The following is a 17,247-nucleotide window of genomic DNA, read 5'->3' as shown; positions in this document are numbered from 1 at the left end:
CGTCCAGATTTGTAACTTTACTTTGGTCATCTGTTGGGTGGTGTTGCAAGCTACAGTGGCAATGAAAAAAAATGTTTGTTCAGTTTGTAATGGTAATTGGTGTCATTGGTTGTGATTAATAGAAAAGGCAGAGGTCTTGCATCTGACTCCACAGGAAACATAGCCCGCTCCTAACTCTAGCCGCCCCCGCCTCTAATCTCCTCGCCGCTGCCGGGGATGATGGCGGCGGCGAGGCCTTCCTCCGTGGCGTTTCTAGGGCTTGGCCGCGGCGGAGTCTCGCGTGGGTGCTCCGGCCTGTTCTCGCGTTGCAGTCCCTACCATAGCGGCGAGAAGTTCTGGTGGGGGTGGCTCGGTCCGGTTGCATGTCTCGGTGTTCCTCCGACCGCGGTAGTCGTCATTCCTAGGAGCATCTCCAACAGTCGCATCAAACAAGCGTCACGCCGGAAAAATTTTCATTTCAGCGCGCGCAACCGGTATAGTGGCTCCAGCGGGCCCGTAAAAACCGCGCGCGCGACATATCTAGTTTGGCGCGCGGGCCGAAACTCCATCGCGCGCCGCTTATTAGCTGCACCCGCTCCCGCGCGCTGGCTCGCAACTCACCCCTCTCCAGCCGCGGCGCCACCGTCGCCCGCGTCACTCGGCGACCGTTCTGGCGCTTCCCCAGCCTATCCCCGCGCCGCGGCGGCTTCCTCCGCCCCCCTCTAGTCACTGCCGCCCCTCGCGCGCGTCCGTCCTCCGACGAACAGCGCCCGGGCACTCGCTGCCGCTCGGCGCCCGCGAGGTGTTCGACAAAACGCCTGCAAGGTATGTATTGCTCAAACTTCATGAATTTGGTGCATGTTGATTGTAGTTTTTATAGCATAGTATTGAATATTGTAGATGAGTTCGTCGTATGATTCTTCCGAAGAAGAATTTGATATGAAAGAGGAGGAGGACCTTGCAATGATCCTAGCTATGCACATCAATAAAAAACAAAAGCACGGTGGTTCGGTTATGGGTCGGTAGAAAATTTGAAGGTATAGGATCGATGCCCACAACAGATTGATTAGACATTATTTTGCGGAGGATCCCACATACCCCGAGTCATATTTTCGTCGCCGGTTTAGGATGAGCACCGAGTTGCTCACGCGCATTGCAGAGAAATTAGCCCGTTTTGTTGCCTCCTATCATGCCATTCGATGTCCCGCAGCGCATGATGATCTTCAGAAGGATCTCATTGAGGAGTGGTGGGCATGGAATGGACGACAAAGAGCATCATGATTTGTGCGTTCGTTATTGTATTGTTGAACTATTTGTTGTGTTTATTGCACTATTTGTTGTATTGAACGATAAACTGTTTGTTTGAGTTGTAATAACGAAATTGAACTATTTATTTTTGATTTATTTTGTTTGTGTTTGATCTTTTTGCTTCTGTTTTGGAATGCATATGTTGTTTGTACGAGAGTCGCGCGCGCGCTGCATTTTAGCGAGACTGCTGAAGCCAGTGCTGCCCGCCGCGCCAAACCAGACGATGAGTGCGCGTCAAAGTAGTTTTTAGCGCGCGGCGCGTTCGGCGGCTGTTGGAGATGCTCTAATAGCTCCTCTTCCTGGTCGAGAGGAAGTAATAATATTCTTTCTTCTCCTACTATACTGTTAAGTTGATAATATCCAGTGTTAGAGTCCCCTTATTTAATTTCTTTCTCCTTACATCTTTGCAACCATTTTAACTCTTCCGATTTCAAAAATCTATTTCATTTATCCCTAAGCTCTTTCTGCTTGAGCCTAGCGTCAACAATGATTCCAAAAAGTTCAAAGTGTTTATTATAGCATCAAGCATGTACCAAGCAGTACCATTTTTATCCCACCATCTTAATTTTCTCCTAAGCATTCTCAATTTCTACTGCCAAATCACAATGTTGGACCAGAATATCTAGCATTCCAAGGTTTAAATCCTCTATTAGTGCACAAGAATTATCATATCTAATTAGAGCGGGTTTATGATTTGTTCTCCAGTATCCAGTATTAAAGAGGTATGATCATATATCCCTCTTTCAATGAAGTAACCATTGACAAAGAGTATTTCTCTTCCCAATCTGAGCAAATTAAAATTATGTTCAATTTCTCAAAGGTTGGATCATCTAAATTATTACCCAGGTATAATTCTAGTCGGCCATGGTAACTCTCCAGGTCTAGCATGCTCAATTATAGCATTAAAAACAAAACTCCAGTGACCATGTGTGTTCAGCTTATTCTTCTCAGAGCTCTTCCTAATAATATTGAAATCACCCGTATCATACAACGTAAAGTATTTCTCTGGTATATTCTAGAGAGTTCAACTAGAAATTCAATTTTCTCTCGGGTTGAGCAGCTCCATACATAGTAATTAAATTCCAAATCAGATGCGAACCAATCTGTGATTGAGATGGTTAGGTGGACCGTGGTATCCCCAGCTCACCAGGGTTCAAATCCCGGTGCTCGCATTTATCCTGGATTTATTTCAGGATTTTCGGCAATACGCTTTCAGTGGAAGGAGACGTTCCCGTCGACTATGAGGCGTCTACGGTGACTTCGTAAAATCTCATGATTGTAGCGACCCGACCTCAAACGGTCAATTCTCTGTGCTTCAGTGTCATCTTTATATCGGTAATGCTGACACACACAGTACTTTGAAGGATTTATAACAGAGTAGCAATCACACATTTATTACATCGAATGTCTCAAAAGAGAACTTATTACAATTAATATGGCTTAAGGCCATCTAATACGATAACAACGGAAGGCTTGGAAGATAAAGTGAGTCCATCAACTCCAACGACATAGCAGAGCTGCACGGCAACGACCTAACGAACCTTACTCCTTGTCTGAAAAGTTTACAACATAATACGTTGCAACCTAAAAATGGGTCAACATATGGAATATGCTGGCAGTGTAACACAATAGAGCAAGAACAGAATAATACTATCACTACATGCATATTTGGCTGGTGGAAAGCTCTATGGTTAAAGTTTTGCGAAAAGCCAATTTTTTCCTACAACAAAGGAATAGATTTTATTTAACTATCATGGTAGTTGAAACATCATTGAGAAGGTTCCTTCAACTCAATCCCAATTAAAAGTAATTATCAACCCAACAATATTAATTTTAGAGTGATGAGATACATATGATAATCCAAGTACTAGATACTCAAGATTGTCCATAACCCGGGACACGGCTAACCATGATTGGTTTATACACTCTGCAGAGGTTTGCGCACTTTCCCTCACAAGACTCGATCTCCTCCGTTGGATTTCTCGCACTACATGATGTTTAAGAAACAGATGACCGAGACACAGTTTTTCAGAAGCATTAACTCTCTACTCCGGATAGACTATACCACCTACAACCCAACTACCTGCTAGTCTACCTCTTCAAGAGTTTCACGCAACTTACTCAACTATGTTAGAGCCCATAATAGCATGTGGCTGCACACGGAAGTTTCTAGCATGAAATATCTCAGTTCCCTTTGAGCCTGGGTGGCGGACCTTAGGATTATCACACGGGTACTCCGGGATATCCTAGGACAACACTGGCTTCTTCAGGTGCCTGACAAACAATCCACCCAGATATGTATTAAAGTTGCCACCTCAAGTTGAACCATTAATTAGTAATCTCACATCTGCCATGGTGTAACGCCCTCGATGCGGCTATATCTCTCACGTGTCGAAGCACGACTTAGAGGCATAACCGCATTGAAAGCAATGTCGCAAGTGAGGTAATCTTCACACAACCCATGTAATACATAAGGGAAAGAGATACATAGTTGGCTTACAATCGCCACTTCACACAATACATGAATAAAGCATTACAACATCCAAATACAATCAAGGTCCGACTACAGAACCAAAATAAAAGAAGAACCCCAAAAGCGACAAGGTCCCCGATCAACCCCAACTGGGCTCCACTACTGATCAACTAGAACGGAACGACACAAAGGACAATATCTTCATCGAGCTCCTTCCGAGCTTGGTTGTGTCACCTGCACAGTCTCATCGGCACCTGCAAGCTGGTTTTGGAAGTATCTGTGAGACACGGGGACTCAGCAATCTCGCACCCTCGCGATCAAGACTATTTAAGCTTATGGGTAAGGTAAAAGGTATGAGGTGGAGCTGCAGCAAGCGACTAGCATATATGGTGGCTAACATACGCAAATGAGAGTGAGAAGAGAAGGCAACGCACGTTCGAGAAAGTATGATCAAGAAGTGATCCTAGAACAACCTACGTCAAGCATAACTCCAACACCGTGTTCACTTCCCGGACTCCGCCGGAAAAAGACCATCACGGTTACACACGCAGTTGATGCATTTTAATTAAGGTCAACTTCAGGTTTTCTACAACCGGACGTTAACAAATTCCTATCTGCCCATAACCGTGGGCACGACTTTCGAAAGTTCAAATCCTTGCAGGGGTGTCCCAACATAGCCCATGACAAGCTCTCACGGTCAACGAAGGAATAGACCTCCTCCCGAGACATTCCGATCAGACTCGGTATCCCGGTTCTACAAGACATCCTCGACAATGATAAAACAAGTCCAGCAAGACCGCCCGATGCGCCGACATCCTGATAGGAGCTGCACATATCTCGTTCTCAGGGCAACATCGGATGAGCGCTCCGTACAACTAAAACCAGCCCTCAAGTTTCCCCGAGGTGGCGCTGCAAAGGACTCTAGTTCAGACCAACACTTAGACAAGCACTGGCCCGGGGGGGTTAAAATAAAGATGACCCTCGGGATGTGCGACTCCCAAGGGAAAAAGGCTAGGTGGCGAATGGTAAAACCAAGGTTGGGCCTTGCTGGAGGAGTTTTATTCAAAGCGAACTATCAAGGGGTTCCCATTATAACCCAACCGCGTAAGGAACGCAAAATCCAGGAACATAACACCGATATGACGGAAACTAGGGCGGCAAGAGTGGAACAAAACACCAGGCATAAGGCCGAGCCTTCCACCCTTTACCAAGTATATAGATGCATTAATAAAATAAGATATAATGTGATATCCCAACAAGTAAACATGTTCCAACAAGGAACAACATCTCCATGTTCCAACAAGGAACAAACTTCAATCTTCACCTGCAACTAACAACGCTATAAGAGGGGCTGAGCAAAGCGATAACATAGCCAATCAACGGTTTGCTAGGACAAGGTGGGTTAGAGGCTTGGTTCAACAATATGGGTGGCATGATAAGCAATTGGTAGGTATCGTAGCATAGGCATAGCAAAAGAGCGAGCAACTAAGCAAGTAAAGATAGAAGTGATTTCGAGGGTATGATCATCTTGCCTGAAATCCCGCAAGGAAGAAGAACGAGTCCATGAAGAAGACAAACGGAACGTAGACGAACGCGTCCGCACAATGCGACGTTATCGGAACCAACCCGAAGAAGTAAGCACCGGAAAAGAAGCACACAACATAGTAAACAATCAACACATGAACATGGTATGATATGCGGGATGCGGTATGCAATGCATGTGCATGATTTGCAAGGGAATGAAAGAACCAGGCCTCAACATGGAAATCCAAGTGTGCCACTTGAAAGATGAGATGAAATCGCTTGAAAACGATATAAAGATCCCCGGAATCGGAGTTACGGTTTGGAAATGGCAAGCGATTCAAATATGACCACGATCTGCGATTTACAGCAAGTAGTCATCTAAATGCAACAAGATGAACATGCTACAACACTCAAATATGACAACAAAATACATGGCAGGGATCCATTCAAGATGCTTAACAAAAGTCTAGCACTGAGCTACGGCTAATTCATCCATTAACAGGTTCAAACAAGTATGGCAAAAATGCATATGGTAAACAGATTTCAGACTTAATGAAATGCTATATGCTCAGATCGGAGTTATGGATGCGGAGATACGACATGATGAACATGGGCATATGGATCTGGCAATTTCGGGGACTTAGTAAAATTCTCACCCCGGGAAAAGTCAACGAGCGGAGTGGATGGGGTTGGACGAAGGCGGAGCGGATCGGGTCGAGCCGAGGCCGAGGAGGGCCTGAGCGATGGAGATGGCGGCTCCGGCGAGGTCGTCGTCGGCGGGGTGGCGGATCCGGCCGGGCTCGGGGTTCCCGTGGCCGGATCTGGCAGCGGGCGGCGGCGGAGCTCCTCCGAGGGGGCGGGGCGGTGGTGCGGCGAGGCGAACTGTGGCGGCGGCCGAACGGCGCGGCGGCGCGGAGCCGCACCGGCGAGGCGGCGAACTCCGGTGGGCGGCGGAGCATCCCAGCGGTGGCGGCGCGCGGAGAGGCAGGCGGGCGGTCGTCGCCTCGGGCGACGGCGCGAGGTAACGGGCCCCGTGGGCCAGGCGCGGGCCTCGCGGGCCGTGGCGCGGGGGCGGCGGAACCTGCCACATGGCGCGATGGGAGAGGGCAGTGGCGATGCTTCCGGCCGGAATCGGGCGTGTCCGGCGCGGCGCGAGTAGATTTAGGGTTTCGGGGAAGAAGGAGAAGGAGATTTTCGGGGTGTCTTTAAATAGGCATAGAGGGAGCTAGGAGAGTCCAAATGAGGTTCAATTTTCGGCCACGCGATCGTGATCGAACGCTCTAGATGATAGAAGGGGTTTAGGTGGGTTTTGGGCCACTTTGAAAGGGTGTTGGGCTGCAACACACACGAGGCCTTTTCGGTCCCTCGGTTAACCGTTGGAGCATCAAACGAAGTCCAAATGATACGAAACTTGACAGGTGGTCTACCGGTAGTAAACCAAGGCCGCTTGGCAAGTCTCGGTCCAAACCGGAAATATTTAATCCCCACACAAGAAAGAAAGGTAGAAATGACCACCAGAGGAGATAGGAGCGCCGGAATGCAAAACAGACAACGGGGAAAATGCTCGGATGCATGAGACGAACATTTATGCAAATGAAATGCACATGATGACATGATATGCAATACATGACACGCAAGCAATGACATGGCAACAACAGCGAATAACTGGACGACACCTGGCACATCGGTCTCGGGGCGTTACACATGGATTCACTCGCCCAAACCACATCTATGAGCATAGCATAGCAATATAAGCAATACGTAGAAGTAAATCACAAGGGTTTGATAATAACAGGGCAATAGGTTCTACCTCAACAACTACTTCCCATCCCACATGTTAAACACATCCTAATCATGCAATGTTTGAGGGTTGGAGGTAATGCATAAAAAATGGGTGATAAAGAGGTATGATCAAAGTGTTACTTGCCTTGCTGATGATCTGCAAAACCTAGAGACTCGTAGTAGCACGCTTCGCACTCCGGGTGTTCTATCGCAAACAAACAATAGCATGCATAAGCAAACAAGCAAAGAAGCATGTGTAAAACTCAAATAAGAATATCTAACCAGAAAGTTCAACTTAAGAACTCTGGTTTGCAAAAAAATCAAATCAAACGGAGCAACGAAACTCAAACTGCGAGAGAAACAAGATCCGATTACTAATCTGGACCTAAGTCAAATTTTATAGTACAAAAATCTTGTTCAAGTTGATTAAACAGAAAGAGAATTTCGAGACGAAGATCTAGGCGCTTGAATCGACTGATTCCGATAAACGAGTGAAAAGATAAACTAAAACAAAATTGAATCAGAAATCGCGATCGAAAATAATCATGGAAAATCCGAGAAAAAGAAAGACTGACGAACAGGCTAACGAACGAACGTTCGCTGTCTGCGGCTAACGAGTGAACACCATTCGTTAAAACGAACGAACGGATGAACGTCCGCTACTAAACTAAACCGTAAAAAAACCCGATCTATTCTAAAACACGAATCTAGGGTTTTCTAAAATAACCGAATCGGTTTAAAAATAAAACCGAACGGCGGCTTATACCTCCGGCGAGGTCCGGCAGCGGCCGCGGGTAGCGCGGGGCAGCGGCGCTAGGCGGCGGCGCGGGCGGAGGGGTTCGGGTGGTGGTGGACTCGGGGGCGGGGGTGGCGCATATATAGGAGGGGGGCTAACTTGGGGGAGGGGGCAAGGCAGCGCGGGGGAAGAGTCCCAGCCGAACTCGGTGTCGGGCGGCGGCGCTCGCGGTCTCCTGGAAGGAGACAAGGAGCGGGGCGGTTGGGCCGGCTCGGCTGGGCTTCGGCCCAGTCGGGCGCTAGAGATTTTTTTAAAATAATTTCACCGAAACTTAAATAAATCCTAGAAAAATAAATAAAAATCTAAAAATGCTAACAAATTTTTACCGTCTAAATAAAATATTTATAATAAGATGAACATTTTGTTGGCCGTAAAATGCAACTTTGAAAAACGTGCAATTTTTCTAATTCAAATAAAATAGCAATAAACTCCGAATAAAATCATATATTTGATTTTAATATTTTTTTCTCCAATATTTCATTTACTTTGGAGAAGTCATAATATCTCCTCTCATATATTTTAATATGAAATATTTTCGGAGAGAAAAATGATTCAAACCAACAATCCTCGTTTCAATATTTGATAAAACTCAAATATGAAAACAGGGAAATCCCTAACTCTCTTCGGGGGTCCTTGAGTTGCTTAGAATTTCAAGGATCGCGAAACGAAATGCAGCAAAATATGATATGCATGAATGATCATTCCAAATTAAAAATTTGGGATATTACAAAGATGATATGACGGCTCAATCTCTTGGCGGTGCTCATAGGAGTAGGGTGTGCATGTGTCCGTTCATAGAGGATGAGTGTATGCACGTTTATATGAATGCTTGCGCCTGTACTGTGTTTAAAAAATATTCCAAGTCAGATCTACTTTTTTCTGTCATACACTAGCATTATGACAGAATAATTCTCATGTTTGGAATCCAAAACCTTCAAAGAAAATCACGGTATCACTTGGTTTGTCTTCTTTCTGAGACTGCATGCACAGAGGGCTCAGACGCCGGTTCGATTCAGGCCAGCCACGTACGCACGCACGCATGCACGCAGGGCATTGAAAACAAAGAAAGAAACCACAACATGCGCCAGCCGTAGAAGCTTCCATGGCATGTCTGTCAGGCCGGTGAGCGTGCGAGCAAAGCGTCTGTAGCTCGACCGAAAGATCTCTCAGGACATCTTCAACAGGTTGTATGTTAGTCTTGTTGGTAAAATGTTCATGTCATCAACCAACAAGCTATCATACAACTACTCTAATAGGTTGTAAGTAAGCTATCCAATAAATGATGAGACAATAAATATGATTGTTCCCTATGTCACCTTGGAGCTTGTGCAAAGGTTGTTGGTTAATCTACATAAAACTTTGCTCTCTCTCTATATTTAATACATGTCACATTATTATTATGTTCTAGATGGCAAATTTACCAACAATTATCTCACAACTATTGGAGATGCCCTTATCTCTCCTCCCTACCACGACGGGAAAGAGAAAGAGAAAGGCGAGGCATCATCGCGCTGCCCGCCACTGTCGCGGTGTCCCTTATCACGGCATATCGCATATATCGCGAGGGGACTTTTCCGGACGTGGCCTTGACTTTCTTTTTCCGGGAGATTTGGCGGCCGATTCGGCCGGACCGGGGCACTGCCGCCCATCTCCCCGGAGCCTCTCCCTCCCTGCCTGCCTTCGGCTTTTCCTTTGGTTGGCGGCACGTACTACTACGACCTTGGCACGCCCGGCCCCAACTTGCACATACGAACGGCATCCCGTCTCGTCCATGGGACCAGACCGATGGCGAGGCTTTTGGAAGGAATATTTGCCGGTGACGAGCGATGATGATACGGAGGATCGATGATGGTGGCTTTGGATGTGGGCAGGGCGACGTTCGTTGCGTCGTGCCTCCCGTGGCTCCGTCGCTCTCAGCGCCAAGCGGCCGGGATAGATAGATAGATGGTTATAGAGCACGTACCTCCGGTCGAATCCCTCCTACACCACACCCCTATTCATCATGGCACCATCGACCACGATTATTCCACGAACATTGCCTCTCGATCGTTCGCGGCCACGCAGCACCTTTCTACGTACTGTATGCACGAGAGCAACCGCGAGTGGTCGAGATGCGGTGGTACGTATCCTTTGGAAGAACGCCCGTGGTAGCAGCTGATTTACGCTGCAGGAAGCTGTTTCTTGTGCAGGCAGGCCATGGTAAATGGTCATGTCGGTCGTGCATGTGAGGCCGTGAGGCAGTGTAGCAGTATGAACACACGTATTTCTCCCAGTGATTCCCGTGGCGTAATGATCCGACCGGTTGGTGACGTTCTTGGCCCAATATCGGCGACGGCGACACGGGTTAGTGGCCGGATCCACACGGTTTGTTCAATCAGTTGATCAAAGACGAGACGGATGGGACGGGAGCCGTGCTCCGCCGGGCAGGCAGCGAGCACCGAGCGCAAGCACAAACCCGTGGCGCCATACCATTTTTGATTTGCTGACACACTGGATGGACTGCCGCCTGCTTCATTTCTCTTCTTCTACCGGCGTCGCAGGTTGCATGGAGCGGAGTTACTGCGTTGCTCGCACGGCGCCTGCAGCTTCTGCATGCATGCATGCATGCATGCGCTAGCTTATCCATCTCGTCATTGTCACGCACGCAAGTTCACGGATGGATTTGCTAGCTGCTCCAATGGCCAATCAGGAGAGCCGATCGATCGTGTGGTCTCTTGTAGGTGAAGTACTAGAATGACTCGGACTAGAAAAGAGGAGCACCAAGTTGATTGATCGGTCGTGCGACGTCGCCCCCCGCTTTCTATCGTGCCGGTCGAGCTCATGGATGGATCGCTTTTCACCCGGGCCGAGAGCGAAACAAGTGCCAAAGCAGAGTGTCGATCACTTGGTAATTATATAAACAATAAACAAACTCAAAGTTATCACGCGCAAACTCAAGACCTAACTAAAAGAAGCCGGTGGAGATGTACGTAGTACGTGCCGTTGCAAACTTTGCCCGGCTAGCTACTCACGAAGAGCCGACACGCACAAGCGCACATACACACAAGATGCATGGGCCCGACGCGTGCACCGCACCATGCATGCGGCCATGTCCATGCCGGCCTGCTCCCCGGCGCACCGTACGTACGGGGCCGGGCGCGCACTACTGACTGGTCCAGCGTTTTCACGGGCCGAAGCCGGAGAGAAGACAGCGAAACTGGCAAAGCGCGCGGCCGTGTAGGCCCCTGGGCCGGCGAGGAAGCGAGCCGCGCGCGCACTGAGCGCAGCCAGTACGCGGCCGGCGTGTCGATGGCTGTCACGGGCGCGACCGCGCGAGGGTGACCGCGATGTCGACGCACGCACGCACCGCGTCCATCTATCGCCGTCCATGGTGCCGTGGCAGCGCCATCGCCCGCGCCTAGCTTGATCAGCCAATCGTAACACGCATGGATGATGGAGGATCATGGATGGACGTCCGTAATTGCTTCACGGACGACACCATATGCACGATCTACATCCAATATTTCCTTCCCAACTACGCTAGCTTCAGCTTTTGAATAAAAAACAACTACCTAAACCCTATGGGTGCTGCCACGTAGTATCGTGCAGGAGTCGGGCAGAAAATTATCGTCCGTGTAGCAGCGTTCATGGACGTCTGCCGGGCCGGTTTGGTTTCGTTTCGTCTTCTATGATCAGGTGAGATTTAGCTGGGTTGGAGCATCTATAGCCGGGCTTTACAAATTCAATCCCTCAAACACCCACGGTCACGTCCGATTACGTCCACGGGCAGCGATCGTCCACACCTCAAATTAGCCACCCTGCATTCGAGTCTTTTATATTTCAATCCCTAAATCCATACAAAGCATGCAAAGTAAATCATATATACCACATACTACGTACCATCTTAGCTAATCTTTGTCGTAGAGGATCGGTGTCGGGCGCCGGCTGGACGGGCGCGTAGGAGGGCTCCGGCTCATCCTCCTTCTCCTCGACCTCATCCATGTAGGCGAGCATTTCCACGGAGGGAATCGAGGATGACCTGCTGCTTCGCCTGCAGATCCGCGTCGCCAGCATCCCTCACATCATCATCCTCCACCGGGTCATCCTCCTCCGGATCCACTGCATTCGGAGATAGCCCACGGCGATCTGAGCTTTGCGCCTTGCCCGGATCTGCTCAAGGAGCTACAGTCGGCGCTATGGGGGCATGGCTACAAGTCGAATGGGGAGTGGAAAGTGATGGCGGCGGCGGACATACAGAGAAGAATGTGGATGGTAGGGTTTCGGTGCCGGCAGTCAACTTAAATTGCCAGGCTAGGCACTACACTGCCCGCCGAAGCGATGCCACGCGGCGACATCGATTCGACGAAGGAGACGAGTTTCAGACCGCCGGGTTTCCAGACGACTCAGCATGGGACCCCACCATCAGTCTGACACAACGGGCGCGCACGCGTACGCCCATATCTGCCCCATATTTAGACTAGATATGAGGGGTGACGCTCTTAAAGTTTGTTTATCTATGCATTCATAACTTGTGTTTTTTTAGAAACACGATACAAACGCTAACGACCGCATACACACACTCAACCCTACGTGTACATTTGAAAGACTAAGTCAACATATTTTAATATTGATCAAATCGTCACAAACGCTTCATAGTTGATAAGCACACTATATCAGTGAATGAATAGATAAATGAATCCAAAAAATATAGAGTCCTGTTTCAAGTAGAGCTTGAATCGGGATGGGCTAGTTCTGCCACAAAGAAGCTAACCATTTATACTATGCTTAGTTTCTACAGCCAGACTTTGCAAATCCGACACCTCAAACACCCGTGGACACGTCCGGTCGTGTCCCCAGGCAGCGATCGTCCACACCTCAAATTAACCACCCTTCATTCGAGTCTCTTATATTTCAATCCTTAAATCCATACAAAGCATGCAAAACAAATCATATATACCACATACTACGTATCACCTTAGCTAATCTTCGTCGTCGAAGATGTTCACGACGTCGGTGCCGGGCGCCGGCTGGACGGGCGTGTAGGAGGGCTCCGGCTCATCCTCCTCCTCCTCGACCTCATCCATGTAGGTGAGCATTTCCGCCTCCTTCGCGGTCTCCATCTCCTGCTGGCGACGCCGTCTGACCTCCGCAGCCGACTCCAGGCGGTGGGAATCGAGGATGGCCTGCTGCTCCGTCTGCAGATCCATGTCGTCAGCGTCCCCCACATCATCATCCTCCATCGGGTCATCCTCCTTCTCCGGATCCACTGCATCCGGAGATAGCCTGCGGTGATCCGGGCTTCGCGCCTTGCCCGGATCTGCTCAAGGAGCTACAGTCGGCGCTATGGAGGCATGGCTACAAGGCGAACGGGGAGTGGAAAGTGGCGGCGACGGCGGACATGCGGAGAAGAATGTGGATGGTAGGGTTCGGTGCCGGCGGTCGACTTAAATTGCTGGGCTAGGCACTACACTGCCCGCCGAAGCGACGCCACACGGCGACATCGATTCGACGGAGGAGACGAGTTTCGGACCACCGGGTTTCCGTGCGACTCCGCGTGGGACCCCACCGTCAGTCTGACGTGGCGGGCGCGCTCACGTGCGCCCATATCTACCCCATATTTAGACTAGATATGAGGGATGACGATCAGTCCGGGCGTTTGAGGCCCATTTAAGCCCTCCGTATGAGACGGGTTTGAGGCGTCCGGCTGTAGACGCTCTTAAAGTTTGTTTATCTATGCATTCATAACTTGTGTTTTTTTAGAAACACGGTACAAACGCTAACGACCGCATACACACACTCAACCCTACGTGTACATTTTAAAGACTAAGTCAACACATTTTAAGATTGATCAAGTCGTCACAAACTCTTCGTAGTTGATAAGCACACTATACCAGTGAATGAATAGATAAATGAATCTAAAAAATATAGTCCTGTTTCAAGTAGAGCTTGAATCAGGATGAGCTAGTTCTGCCAAGCTAACCATTTATACTATGCTTAGTTTCTATGTCGTGGTTAATTAGAACTTACAAAGCTCAGCACCAACCTTAACTAACATCTCCACGTGTAAGAATATGTTATCGTCTATCAAAGATAACTAACGATCTTTGTGAGGAAGTGTTCGATATTATAAACGATTTTGTAGTAACAGTAAAGTGGAGCCGAAACTTTCGTGATGTAATACGACGTTCCAGGACCATAACTGAAGACGACCCTTGTGGATTTACAACAGACCTCACATCAACGCTTAATTATATTGCAAAGCTGCTTTGTAGGTTGCATAAGATACTTCATAAAAAAAGTCCAGCATATAAGATATGTTCTCTGGGAACATATCCTTATCTCTAACTACCCTTTCGTGTCGTTTTTTAAGATGACGGGGACGACCCTTCCCTGCCGTTGCGGGCTCCCTCCTCCTCCCCCCCTTCCTCTCTCATCGCCATCGGAGGGCGCGACCAGGAAAAGCCTGGCCGGCGTCATCAACGCCGAAGCTCTTCGCCTTGTGGTAGCTTTTTGCCACGACGGCCTTTTTCCTCGGGCGCGCCGACGTCCGGAAGATGGTGAGACAGTGTTCCTTGGCGAGTTATGGTGGTGATGGTAGTTCGTGTGGGATGTCCGGCCATGGCAGAACACCTTACCCCTACCCCCTCTAGACCTCCGCCTTATAAGGGCGTCTAGGAGGAGGGGTGGTATGGCCTGCGGGGATCCCAGGTCACCCCAGGTGCTCAATTAGTTGTATATACTCCCAAAATTCTACCTCACATTATTACTGATTTTTCACGTTGTCGCCACTCTCTGTTCTGGTGCGATTTTTGTTTTTAGCCTTGATTTGGCCCTCTGCCGAAGGGGAGAAGCTTTATCTTCAACCTCTTCATCAACCCTTGCTGCTCCCATGATGATCCGGGGGAAGTTCACCTTCAAGACTTAGGGTGTGTGACAGTAGCTATATGTCATGTACCTCATTTTCTTGATCTTATGAATAATCAACGTGATGATGATCTCGGGTATTGATGATTAATTGAACCGTACTCCGTCTGTAAAGAAATATAAGAGCGTTTAGATCACTATTTTATGAATGTAGTACAATGTATCTCTTATGATTGATCAAATCTTTGACGCCCTCTAGCGTATCACAGTAGATAACTATGGCACTTCCGACATACATGAATGTAGCAAGCCCTCCAAGCCACGATGACAACATGCTCATGATGACATGATGGCCATGAGAAAAACAACAACTAATCCCCACCCTCTTTTTTTCAAGTAGTAGTAGAAACAAGCTACGTTTTACACGCGTAGCATGTCTGCAACCCTCGTTTGGATAGGAATAGCGGCAGATGTTGTCAAAGATGACGGATTCAAGCATATTACTGTTCTACTTTATAAGGTTCTCAAAAATAATTAATAAAATGATCGCATGCATCTCCCAAATGCAGAGGCCGGGGATCATCCGCCTTTTCTAAAAAAATAAAAATTGTCTGCAACCCAAGATGAAATACAGCCCACGAGAGATGAACCATGTTTGAGACCTCAACAAAGAAAGAAATGTTGCCTAAACCTAGTTCCCAAACCCGAACAGGAACGTAATCCAGAGGGTGGCTCCAACAGCTACAATCCAACAGTTGGGCGATGAGCAAAGCCAGACTAGAGCCCGACCAATTTAATTGCCACCATGTATCAACATCTCCTGCGGCCGTGGGGCAGCAGTCACGTACAGCACGGCAACGTGCCTATCCGCCAGCTCGCACGGCTCAAGAAAACAATTCCACCTGACACGGCCAGTCCGCCGTCGTGGGCCAGCCGCGCCACGACCAAAGGACGACGTACGTACGACCTGTGCACCACCCCGTCGGTCCGGCCCGGCGACAGCGTGCCCCTCCTTCTCCGTCGCCATCTCTCTGTCCGTCCAAACCACATCGCACCTTCCACTAGCGCGCATGGCTCCGCCGCCGACCTACCCATCCCCCTCACCGCAACTGAGGCCTGACGCGCACGCGACGGCCGGCCTGTACGGCCAGCGACCCCGACGCCGTAACCCGATTATTCCGACGGGCCGCCGTGTCAGCCACGCACACGATCCATCGCCCGCCCGACACACCAGAGGCCGAGCTCCGTATCAAAGGACGGCGTACGTACAGGCAGCGCACGGGTGCGCCACGCACCGGCGGCCAATCTCCTCCCGGCCCGCACGGGCTGTGCAACTCCTATAAAAACCACCGCGAGTGCCGCGAACCACACCGAACCACACCTCACTCCTTGGCTCTAGCTACCTGCTATAGAGCAGTGACCTCTTAGCACCACCACCAGAAGCGGCAGCGACGGCGAGAGGGCGATAGCGGTTGGACCGCCGGCGAGGGAGTTACCACCATCATGCAAGGGGACCAGGCGGAGAAGAGGGGGAAGGTGAAGAAGGGGTGGCTGGCCGTCCGGGTCGGCCAGGCGGAGCAGCACGGCGACGGGTTCCGGCGGTTCGTCATCCCCATCGCCTACCTCTACCACCCGCTCTTCCAGCGGCTGCTGGAGGCGGCCCGGGACACGTACGGCTACAGCTCGGCCGGCCCGCTCTGGCTGCCCTGCTCCGTCGACGAGTTCCTCCGCCTGCGCGCGCTCGTCGACCAGGAGACGGCGCACTCGCACTCCTCGTCGCACCGCGTGCACGCCGGCGGCTACCAGTAGCAGGCCTACTCGTTCGCCCCGTGCACCCGCGCAAAAATCACGTCCTGATCGACCCACATCGATCATCGAGCCCCGGCCCGCCGGCTTTCGTTTGTTGAGCACCGAGTGCGCAAGCGGCGGTAGTACATCTGCCTGCCGGAGAAAACAGTCACACATGTACATGTACACGTACATAGAGAGAGATACCAGATACGGAGGTGCATGAGAGGCAGTCAGTAGGTGATTACTGAATAGTCAGTTACCGGTGAGAGCAGGTATAGCACAGGCCAATATTTGATTGGTCTTTTTTTGTATTGATCGATATCAGGTGGCCTGATGAAACCAGTAGGCTTTTGTATATGTGTTTTCTAGGATTAAAATGATTTATGTTGTAAGATAACATTAAAGGGGAAGTTAGGGCATCTCCAACGCTGATCTCCAAACCCTCGCTTCTTTCGATCATTCCTGCTAAAACAGTTGGCAATGACTCATTGGAAACTTCTATTGGATCTGGGAGAAGAAGAAACCCAATCAATGGGTAGGTAGTCAATTTCTGCACAGTGGAACGTGTAACCCGCCTGCTGTCCAAGTCAACCACTGAATTTTTTGTCTACAGCGGAGAAAACCAATCCATCGACAGAGATGCACGAGCCAACCATCCAACTGTAGCGTAAACCGGATTTTACTTAATTAGACGATTTTCATCAAACGTGACCAAATTCATCAAAATTTGGATAGAAAATAGACAAAATCA

General features: G+C 49.3%; 1 pseudogene; it reads left to right on the top strand.

Annotated features, from left to right (window-relative positions):
• The first annotated feature begins 15,821 nt into the window (after positions 1-15,821).
• LOC123131054 (auxin-responsive protein SAUR32-like) lies at positions 15,822-16,905 on the top strand (annotated as a pseudogene).
• The last annotated feature ends 342 nt before the right edge of the window (positions 16,906-17,247 follow it).

Source organism: Triticum aestivum, chromosome 6A, assembly GCF_018294505.1.
Source record: "Triticum aestivum cultivar Chinese Spring chromosome 6A, IWGSC CS RefSeq v2.1, whole genome shotgun sequence".
NCBI lineage: Eukaryota > Viridiplantae > Streptophyta > Magnoliopsida > Poales > Poaceae > Triticum > Triticum aestivum.
Note: the sequence above shows the minus strand (reverse complement) of the source record. Positions and strands in the feature narration are given on the sequence as shown.